This window comes from Erpetoichthys calabaricus, chromosome 1, assembly GCF_900747795.2.
Source record: "Erpetoichthys calabaricus chromosome 1, fErpCal1.3, whole genome shotgun sequence".
Lineage (NCBI taxonomy): Eukaryota > Metazoa > Chordata > Cladistia > Polypteriformes > Polypteridae > Erpetoichthys > Erpetoichthys calabaricus.
In genome coordinates, this window is record NC_041394.2 from 352897871 (window position 1) to 352909781 (window position 11911).

The following is an 11911-nucleotide window of genomic DNA, read 5'->3' on the forward strand; positions in this document are numbered from 1 at the left end:
AAAAAATCTCCTGTACATGTCGAGATGACAGCCCATGTCTGTCGTCCTTTACACTATATACAGTAACATGTTTGGTTACTCTTTTTGTAAGTATAATATAATTAAGTTATTTTTAAAAGTAACACCACAATGCTCAAGAGAGACAGATTCCATGTGTGTTTTTGGATTTGCTGTGGCCCGTGATGATTTTTCATTTTTGCTTAGCTCATTTCTATAACATAGGAGCCTTTTGACAAAGCAAAACTCTGTAAATGCACTTGTGCATTTAAACGGAGATTTATAAGAAAGCAGGTTTCTACCTTAGCCTGGTTACTCACTTTATCCCAGTTTTGTACGTGCATGTCAAAGCACTCACTGTTACACTAGCACAAAATGTTGATATTTTCTGTCTACTCAAAAACTAAAATTATTTCTATTAACACAGGGGATAATTAGAAATCATTTTACTATTTTTAATTAAAAAGTTAAAAACAGAAAAGCCCAATTATGATTTTTGTTTCTGCGGTGGGTTGGCACCCTGCCCAGGATTGGTTCAATGCCTTACGCCCTGTGTTAGCAGGGATTGGCTCCAGCAGACCCCCGTGACCCTGTGTTCGGATTCAGTGGATGATTTTTGTTTTGTCACTGGAGGGTCCTAGGGTGACACTTTTCCCTTTTATACTCTTACTTATGTAGACCTTAAAACATATTCTTACCAAAATAGTTCATCACTTCCCAATTCCTGTAACTTCAGGTAATTAGACAGAGCTCCATAACAGGCAAGAGAGAAGTATTATAGGTGAAATACACAGTGCCATAAACCAAAAGCAAAATAAAGTGTGAACACCACACAACCTGGTATTGCTAGATGTTTCGTTTTTTCCTGGTGACCCATTTTTTGCGTTGCTTGAGGTATCGGCCATAAGTCAAGATCTTTCTTTTAGTCTTTTTTGATCAACTTTTATACTGATTTTATAAAGCTAATCTAGGTATGATGTGGTCATCCTGTCTCCAGGACAACTTTATCTTTATTACATTTAAATTTCTTGTCTCTGAAAATTCATTCATAGCTCATACGCTTCTGCTCTTAGAGCCAGGAGGCTATAGTGAGGTGTGCTTGTTTAACTAGAGGCAGGGTTTAAAAGTGCAGGCAAGCTGTGTATTGGCTCTGACATAGTTAAGAGGTCAGTATTCTGAACTACGTGCAGAAGAGCCACGTTTGAAGCCATAGTGTGAGAAAGGCAACACATGAGAAGGGGTCTCACCAGCAAGGACCCCCTGAAGTAATGGCAAGTTGGCACCTCCAGGCTGACAGGCAGCATGGAAGATACAAGAGCTTTCCACAGTTTTTCTTTCTTTTTAATTCTGTTGCATGTCTTTTTATTAATTTTACTTTTATTAATCTTGAATACTCACTTTCTTTAACCGAATGATAATCAGACTATAATGGCTTAAATAACAATTGTAAAGTATTAATGATCAAACCTTCATGTTTGTGTGATTATTTATTTATTTAGTGTTGGAAATAAAGATCAGTCGAACACAGAGACCTCCTAAATTTAATGCGTCTTTCTTTGAGGAATTCTCTGACTTAATGTCAATTTTATTTACGAACTATGACACAGTCTTAATATTCGGCGACTTTAACTTTCATATAGATAATCAGTATGACCAAAAAGTAAAAGAATTCATGAACCTCCTGGACTCTCTTGACTTGAGACAGCTCGTTAATCAGCCTACACATAAAGCAGGTCATACGTTAGACTTAGTGATTACTAACGGACTAAAAGTTGATATAAAGCAGGTAATTGATACGGGTCTATCAGACCATTTTCTTCTACTATTTAATGTAGAAATATTGATAGAAAACATTCATGAGAAGCATATTGTTAAAAAAACGCTTCTTTGACTCATCAGCAGCTTTAAAACTTACAAACATTCTAAGCAATCAGTCTGTTTATAGTGCCAACTATAATAGCGAGGATAATGTAAATAGTAAGGTGGAAACATTTAATACTAAAGTTAGAGCTGCTGTTGACATAGTCGCACCTGAAAAGACAGTTAAAAAATCTTCTAGCATTGTTATACCATAGAAGACCCAAAGACTGTCTGATCTAAAGAGAACATGCCGTAGCGTAAATGGAGGAAGACTAAACTAACTATCCACTATGAAATATTAAAAGTTAAAATAACAGAATACAATAACACAGTCTGTCTTGAGAGGCACTGTTATTTCTCTAAGATTATAAATAACAATGCTAGTAACCCCACAGAGTCTTATTCTCTATAATTGATCGTCTACTAAACCCAGGTAACTCAAAGGAATGCCTCCTAAGTACTTCCAGTAAAATCTGTGAGGCTATTGCTGTATTTTTCAATTAAAAAATTAATGATATTAGAAATAACATAGTATATCTCCCCAACACTGAGGATCCTCCTAAGCCCCAGTACTCCGTTACAAACAAATTAAATTCTTTCACCAGGATATATTTACCTGATTTATATAAAATAACTTCTCAACTGAGACCCTCCACCTGCATCCTTGACCCAATACCACAAATTTTTTCAAAGAAGTATTGGGCGTGCTTATTGATAATGTTCTTGACATAGTAAATTCGTCATTAGATACGGGGGTCTTCCCAGACTGTCTTAAGACTGCTGTAGTTAAACCCCTACTTAAGAAAAATAATCTCGACTCCTCTGCTCTTGAAAATTTTAGACCCATCTCTAACCTGCCTTTCTTAAGTAAAATTCTAGAGAAGACCGTCATTACGCAGTTAAATGACCACCTCAATAAACATGCTATTCTTGATAAATTTCAGTCAGGTTTTAGAACAAATCACAGCACAGAAACTGCACTCATTAAAGTAGTAAATGACCTGCGGGTAAATACAGACAGAGGCCATTTATCTGTTCTCATCCTCTTAGATCTGACTGCCGCATTTGACACCATTGATCACAATATTCTTAGAAATCGCATTAGTCAGTGGGTGGGTCTCTCTGGCAGTGTCTTACATTGGTTTGAATCCAACCTGGCAGGGAAAAAATTCTTTGTTAACTGTGGTAATTACAACTCAAAGACACATGATATCCTATATGGTGTTCCACAAGGCTCTATCCTGGGTCCGCTGCTCTTCTCAATCTACATGCTTCCGTTAGGTCAGATTATCTCAGGGCACAATGTGAGCGACCACAGCTATGCTGATGACACACGGCTGTATTTATCAATAGCACCTGATGACCCCGATTCTCTTGATTCACTAACACAGTGTCTTACTTGTATTTCTGAATGGATGAATAGTAATTTTCTCAAGCTAAATAAAGAAAAAACTGAAATCTTAGTGATTGGCAATAATGGATACAATGAGGCTATTAGAAACAAACTGGATATATTAGGATCAAAAGTCAAATCGGAGGTAAAAAGCTTAGGGGTAACCGTTGACTGTAATCTGAATTTTAAATCGCATATTAATCAGATCACTAGGACAGCATTTTTTCACGTAAGAAACATAGCAAAAGTTAGACCTCTTATATCATCGAAAGATGCTGAGAAATTAGTTCACGCGTTTGTTTTCAGTCGACTATATTACTGTAACGCACTCCTCTCAGGACTACCGAAAAAAGACGTAAATCGTTTGCAACTAGTACAGAATGCAGCTGCTAGAATCCTAACTAGGAAAAGAAAATCCGAGCACATTTCTCCAGTTTTGATGTCACTTCTCTGGTTACCTGTGTCATTCAGGATTGACTTTAAAATTCTGCTTATGGTTTATAAAGCCTTAAATAATCTCACCCCATCTTATATATCGGAATGTCTGACGTCTTATATTCCAAATCGTAACCTCAGATCCTCAACTGAGTGTCTCCTTAGAATTCCAAGAGCTAAACTTAAAAGAAGTGGTGAGGCAGCCTTCTGCTGTTATGCACCTAAAATCTGGAATAGCCTGCCAGTAGGAATTCGCCAGGCTAATACAGTGGAGCACTTTAAAAAACTACTGAAAACACATTACTTTAACATGGCCTTCTCATAACTTCACTGTAATTTAATCCTGATACTCTGTATATCCAATTCATTATAATAACTATTCATGGTGGCTCTAAAATCTGTACTAACCCCTACTCTCTCTTCTGTTTCTTTTTCCAGTTTCTTTGTGGTGGGGGTTTGCGCCACCACCATCTACTCAAAGCACCATGATGTTTCAACAATGATGGATTAAAAGACAGAAGTCTGCAGGACCATCATCATCAAGTCTTTCTGTGAGAACCCTAAATACAAAGAGGACTATTTCATTTTTGTTAGGTAGAATGCCCAGAGGGGACTGGGCGGTCTCGTTGCCGTGGTCACCCCACTTGCCATCCCCAAGCACCAGTCTTGCTTGCACCACAGTCTTCTGTTCAGCAGTCCAAACCCATCTTCTACAGGATGCCCTCTGATTCATGGTACAAAACATCCCCACTATCACAACAGCAATATCCACTAAGCTCATTTGTAATGGACAGCTGTTCATTTTCTTGTCTATGTTTTATGTAAAAAGATGTTCTGAGCTCATCCTTGATCTCCTACAGGACTTCAGCTACATTAACAACATTCATTCATTTTGCTTGTACAGTGACACGCCTGAACTCCAGAAACCACATTCTATGAACAGAGACTGCTATAAATGGACAGCAGATCTCCTGCAGTAAATGACTGCTTCCCTTGAACATGGCAGAAAGTGTAAACTGCACTCATAGCAATCACATCTGATAACTTTTTCCTTCATTAAATCGTGTTTTCATTCTTTTCTCTTTGCTCCTTCCCTCATTCTATACTGTGACACCAATGCTGCCAGTGATGCCCTGTGCCCTGCTCTTGCCTTCATACTTCTTCTTCTTCTTCTGGCTGCTCCTGTTAGTAGTTGCCACAGGGGATCATCTTGTTCCATCTCTTCCTGTCCTCTACATCTTGCTCTGTCACACCCACAACCTTCATGTCCTCTCTCACCTCATCCAATAACCTTCACTTAGGCCCTTTTCTTTTCCTCTTCCTGACAGCTCTATCCTTAACATCCTTCTCCCAATATACTCAGCATCTCTCTTCTGCACATGTCCAAAGAAACGCAATCTCACCTCTCTGACTTTGTCTCCCAACTGTCCAACCTTAGCTGACCCTCTAATGTCCTCATTTCTATTCCTGTCCATCTTCGTCACACCCAATGCAATTTTTAACATCATTAACTATGCCACCTCCAGCTGTATCTCCTGCTTTCTGGTCAGTGCCACCGTCTCCAGCCCATATAACATAGCTGGTCTCAAAACCGTCCTGTAAATCTTCTCTTTCAGTCTTGCTGATACCCAACTGTCACAAATCACTCCTGACACTCTTCTCCACCCATTCCACCCTGCCTGCACTCTCTTTTCAACCTCTCTTCCACAATCCCCATTACTCTGTACTGTTGATCCCAAGTATTTAAACTCACCCACCATTGCCAACTCTACTCCCTGCATCCTCACCATTCCACCGACCTCCTTCTCATTTACACACATTTTCTGTCATGTTCCTACTGACCTTCATTCCTCTCCTCTCTAGAGCATATTTCCACCTCTCCAGGGTCTCCTCAACCTGATCCATACTCTCACTACAAATCACAATGTCATCAGCAAACATCACAGTCCACGGGGACTCCTGTCTAATCTCGTCTGTCAATGTGTCCATCATCATTACAAATAAGAAATGGCTCAGTGTCGATCCCTGATGTAATCCCACATCCATCTTGAATGCATCTGTAATTCCTCCCACATACCTCACCACTGTCACACTTCCCTCGTACATATCCTGTACAAATCTTGTGTACTTCTCTGCCACTCCCGACTTCCTCATGCAATACCACAGCTCCTCTCAAGGCACCCTGTCATATGCTTTCTCCAGGTCCACAAAGACACAATGCAACGTCACTTCTTAGCCGAGCTTCCACTACTCTTTCCCTTAACTTCATGCTGTGGCTCATCAATTTTATCCCCGTGTAGTTACTACAGTCCTGTACATCCCCTTATTCTTAAATATCGGCACCAGTACGCTTCTTCTCCACTCCTCAGGTATCCTCTCACTTTCCAAGATTCCATTAAACAATCTGGTTAAAAACTCCACTGCCATCTCTCCTAAACGCCTCCATGCTTCAACAGGTATGTCATCTGGACCAATGGCCTTTCCATTCTTCACTCTTGCCTTCATACTGTCCATCCTAAACTCAGATAGGTCTGCATGTAAAAGACCCTCCTGCATAGAGCTTTCAGAAGACCTTCATAGCCTCTGGACAGAGCTTAGGAGAGCTGAAAGGAAATGGATCCTTCTAGATTCCAATGCAAATCTTTAGCCACAGAGCTACCACTCTGCAAACTCTATACTCCACACCTCCTCTCTTGGTTCTATCATCCAGTCCCATAGTTTTTCCATTCCACACTATGCTGATTGTACAAAGTTGTTTCTGTCATTGCCTCATGAATACCACAAGATATCACCTAAAATCTCTATTTGATGTCTCACTGACATTGTGACTTGGATGAAAGAACACTACCTCTAGCTCAACCTGGCACAATGGACCTGCTTGTTATCCAGGCTTCTCCACCTATTTAGCACCCCATCTCTGTTCAGCTTAGCCCACTATCACTATCATCTATCAAGTCTTTATGTAACCTTCGGGAGGTGATAGACATCCTGGTTTCATTTAAGGACCATGTCGCTACAGTCTCTCGATCATTTAGGTTCACTCTGTATAATATCCACAAGACAAGTCAACATCTGATAAAGTATGCAGTGCAACTGCTGCTCCAGTCTTTGGACTTGTCAAGTCTGGACTACTGCAACTCCCTATTGGCAAGAGCACCGGCAGATGCCACCAAACTGCTGCACATGATTCAAAATGCAGTGGCACGTCTGATGTTCAACCAGCCAAAGCGGGCACATGTCACTCCTCTCTTCAGATCACTAAACTCTTTTTCTGCTGTGGCACATATTAGGTTTAAATCCTTCATATTTACTTACAGAGCAGTCAGTAAGTCAGCAACTAAATATGTGGAGATACCTCTGAGGGCCTGTGCTCCATCTCGTCCACTCAGGTGTGCTGATCAATGACATCTAGTGATGCCACCTTTGCATGGTATCAAATCTCAGTCTGCACTCTTTTCATGTGTAGCTCTTTATTGGTGAAGCACTCTGCCCACCTCCATCTGAACTGCTGACTCCCTCAATGTGCTAAAGAAGCGTTTGGAGGATTTCTTATTCGGTAAATTTCAGTCAAACTGATATCAGCAGTTGGGTTTTCCAATCTTGGAATTGTAATTTGGAAGTGTTTTGTTTTCTCAGCTCTTCACTTATGATTATTAATTTTATCATCTTGTGCTGTCACACTTTATCCAAACAGTCCCCCAGATGGACGTTTATTTGATTATATTGACATCTTGAGGAAGTCACTTGGGATAAAAGCATCTGCAAAGCACATGATTGGAAATGGAATTGTAGAACATTAGAACACTCTAGACAAGAACAGGCCATTCAGCCCATGTAGTTAAGAATTGTAGTTAAGAACTGGCCAGCACCTCCTGACTCACCCATATGAGGACCCCCAACACCCCCCACATATGATATACTGTTCACATCAGCTTGATGTCTTGTTATGCATGATATTGAGCTTTGTGGGTTTGCCCATATGTTTTGCCCTATAGACCCCAAATAAATCTGAATTTTTTGGTCCATATTTTAAGCAAGAAGTTACACTCTTATGATAAAAGTAAGCTAATGTGTCTGGCAAAACTGATCAGAAGGGCTTGACCTTTTGAATGCTACATCAACCGATCCCAGGGGTTCACCCCCTAGTGGAATGCAAGGTGTCAAAGTTACTCCTTTCAATAAAACTTTGAGATAAAATGGACATTGGTAATGTAGGCACATGGAGTGTCATTTCATTCCATTTAGAGGTTGCTGGTCACGTAAATGGTTAGATGTTTGATATCTGATTATTCATGGGTGGTCCTTGAATTCTACAAGCAACATCTAGAATGATTAAAAAATGACAAATTGAAAGCATTAGCATATGGAGTATTGTTTTATACTATTTCAAGGTAAATGGTTATTAATATGATATTAGATTTGATTTTTGATGCTTTACTAGGGATCTATTTATTTATGAACCTCTTCCAGAGGGTGACAATTTCTGTGGCAGTTGAGAACATTTAGATTTTAAGTGTAATTAATTTACCCATTTTAATATTTCCAGTAACTGACACAACTATTCTTGTTTATTATACATGTGAGCCTCGTGAATAAATCATTAAATGTCTTTTGAATGCAATCAATTAGGGCAGCTTACGTGAATTTATATTTTTACTTTGAAATTTCTCCTGTCAATGACTGTTCCTTCGAATACCGAAGTGGACTTCAGGATGAAAGGACCACCCAACACGTCACAGCAGTGGCTCCCAAACTCATCCTGGGGACTGCAAGGTGCTGCAGGTTTTTGGTCCAACTTTCCTTTTTAGTTTGTCCACAAATCTAACTAAGCAAGCTGTTATGTCCAAATTTCAGTTTGTTTGGGTCAATGTAGGGATTACAATGGAAAGTTTGTTCAATTTGTCTTAAATAAAACAGGATTACATTTCTGAGGACCTGGACGTCATCAGCAATTTCAGGCCTGACCTCTGACTGGTCTCCACTTGTACCATTGATGTTAAGTCAGCAAATGGGTAACGGCCCAGTGCTGGCCCAGGTTCACCACTATCATGTGGCCCACATACTGCCATTGTCACACATGTGCGCATGGGAGGTAGCTAAAGGGCTTGAATGAGGGTGACTCCGAGCCTGACTGGGATGTGACAGAGTGCACTAACTCTTTTTTCTCGCTTTTCTGCAGACCATTCATGGGCAATCCCGCCTGGTCCTGATAACATCAAGCCTGCTTCTGACCCCTTTGACATCTCTCATGGGTCTAAGCCTATGGAGGAAGACCCTTCCAATTCCCACCCCCCAATGTCATTTCCCTTATTGACCATTAAAAGCCGCCACTTTTCCCCTATCCCTTCATTTCTGTTTAGGACTATAATTTGTGCACATCAGTGCCATCAATTGTGTTAATTTTGCAGCCACGAAATAAGATACGGGTGGCTGCCCCAAACTATGCTATGGTTCTTTGTCACATTTGTGACACCGATACTCTCATTCATATCTGCCTTCCAGAACTGAGCCACAGGACTAGCACCAGATCACAGGCCTCAATCTTCATAACACCTCATTTGAAGCAGGACTTGGACAAGAACACAGCCCAAAAAATAAAAACTTCCTGAAAAGACACTATAGTCAATGTTGTTTCTCTCTATTTTTGAGCAATTCTCCAGATTTTAATTAGGATGTTGGTATTATCAGAATTTCAGACTCTGAACATTTGTTAAGCGAATTCTTCTTGCTTACAGCACTTGACCTATGCCCGTTATTTCCCATTCAAAATAACTATTAAAATGAGGGTTTGGCCTTTTTATATTATGAGTGAACAATTGCATCAAAGACATCTTAACTGATTTTTATTTTCCTTACTGATGCATTAAATTATAGGAGGGATAAATCTGATGACCTAGTGTACCCAACAGGTTGAACCCCCCCATTTTACCTTACATATACCTTACCTCTGCGGTGGGTTGGCACCCTGCCCAGGATTGGTTCCTGCCTTGTGCCCTGTGTTGGCTGGGATTGGCTCCAGCAGACCCCCGTGACCCTGTGTTCGGATTCAGCGGGTTGGAAAATGGATGGATGGATATACCTTACCTATTTTCAGTTAAAAAAAGAAAAATAAAGTATACACATATAGCACACCCACGGAAATTTAAATCAGGTGTGCAGTATTTGTTGAGCAAACTCAAATTGATCTCAAAAAAAAAAAAAAAAAAGTAAGGGTATATATTATGAGAGAGACGAATGATAAAAAAATGTATATCAACTGATTTATTATTACTACTCTCAATAGATAACGAATTATGTGAATTCATTGGATCTGAAGATATAATAAATGATTTTGCGGAAAAGAAACCTCAAAAAATAAATGTCAACTAATGTTTAAAAACTCAATTTGTTGTATTGTAGTAGCTCTTCTTGCATCATATTTCTCATATTGTAATGTTTTCGTAATGACAAGTTAAAATAATGTTTTTAATGAAATTTTAAGTGTATGGTTTTCTTAATTCATATAAATATAGCATATACAATTTTTTTTATTGCGGTTGGCTGGCGCCCTGCCCGGGGTTTGTTTCCTGCCTTGCGCCCTGTGTTGGCTGGGATTGGCTCCAGCAGACCCTCGTGACCCTGTAGTTGGGATATAGTGGGCCGGATAATGGATGGATGGAATTTATTTATTTATTTATTTATGAGTAATATTTTTTGTAATATCTCCCTCAAGTTACATGTCAATTCCTTTTAAATTAAATTAGGGGCCCCATATTAGGTATTGCACCGGCCTCCCACATGCTAACGGCGGTCCTGGACACTCCCAACAGCTCATCAGAGTGACGAGAAGCAGAGCCGGCTCTTGGATTTTTGCTGCCCTAAGTGAAGTTCTAAATGGCACCCCGACACCCCTTTTGGTTTACGAGGAATCATCACTGCCAGACTTGTACATTGAAACCTGAAGATAGGACTGGGGACAGCAAAATATTTAGGACCTCGAATTCACTATTGGAGAATGTCAAATTGCAACGTCTGTTTACAAGACTGTCTCAGGAAAAAATACGCTCTTGAGGGGTGCCATTTCAGAAAATAAGTAGGAATCGGGATGTATTTGTCAGTCAGTCAGTGTCCAGTCCGTTATATCCCAACTACAGGGTCACGGGGGTCTGCTGGAGCCAATCCCAGCCAGCACAGGACGCAAGACAGAGACAAACCTCGGGCAGGGCGCCAGCCCACTGCAGGACACACACACACACTAGGGACAATTTAGGATCACCAATGCACCTAACCTGCATGTCTCTGGACTGTGAGAGGAAACCCACGCAGCCACGAGGAGAACATGTAAACTCCACGCAGGGAGGACCCGGGTAGGTCTCCTTACTGCAAGGCAACGCTACCACCGTGCTGCCCGGATGTATTTGAACTCTATTGTTTTTAATATTTCTCTTAATGAAAAGAAACACTCAACTGATTGCTAAAACTTCAAGACCGATTCTGAAGTTCTTTATTTAAACTAGTAGCAGAATATACACCTTTTGATTCTGACGACATTGTATAGATTTTTTTTTTATTTTTATTGTTTTTAAACTAAGTCACCAAAACATATGTCATTTAATAAAACAAATTGAAAATTTAGCATAACATCATTCAGTGAAACAGACACTATAATGATTATCTTTAAATAGGACTATTTCCCCACAATTCCTATTCCCCTTTGCACCTGTATGCAAATAACATAATCCACCTAATCCAATCAATGCACGAGCTTTTCCAGCGAGAGATGGAAAGCGCGCAACTGCTTTAGCGTGCGAAGAGCGACTTTCACAAATGGTGGTGAGCAGCAGAGGGCGATATTTGCCAAGTTTTAACAGAAGTTTTAATGTACCTAGGTGACGTTAGCTAGCAGTGTGCTTAAAGGGTTAGACAAACGCTCGCACAGGAGCTCAAAATTAAAAACTGGATCCAAGTCGAGGGCCAAATTGGGTCAGTATTTATTGAAAAACAGAGTAAACTGAGCAGATTTTTCACATGTCAATTTATTCATATAAAAATTTCAACTTAACATGTCCCAAGACATAAACCTAGCTTATTGATTAAATAAAAAAATGAGAGATCAACATTAAAATAAAAGACGACAGGGGCATTCATTGATCATGTCTTCCTCTCTATTAGCACAGAATCATTTCTAATGAAAATATTTTATTGCAGGCTATCAAAACAGCCACAAAATCCTCACTGAACATCCAA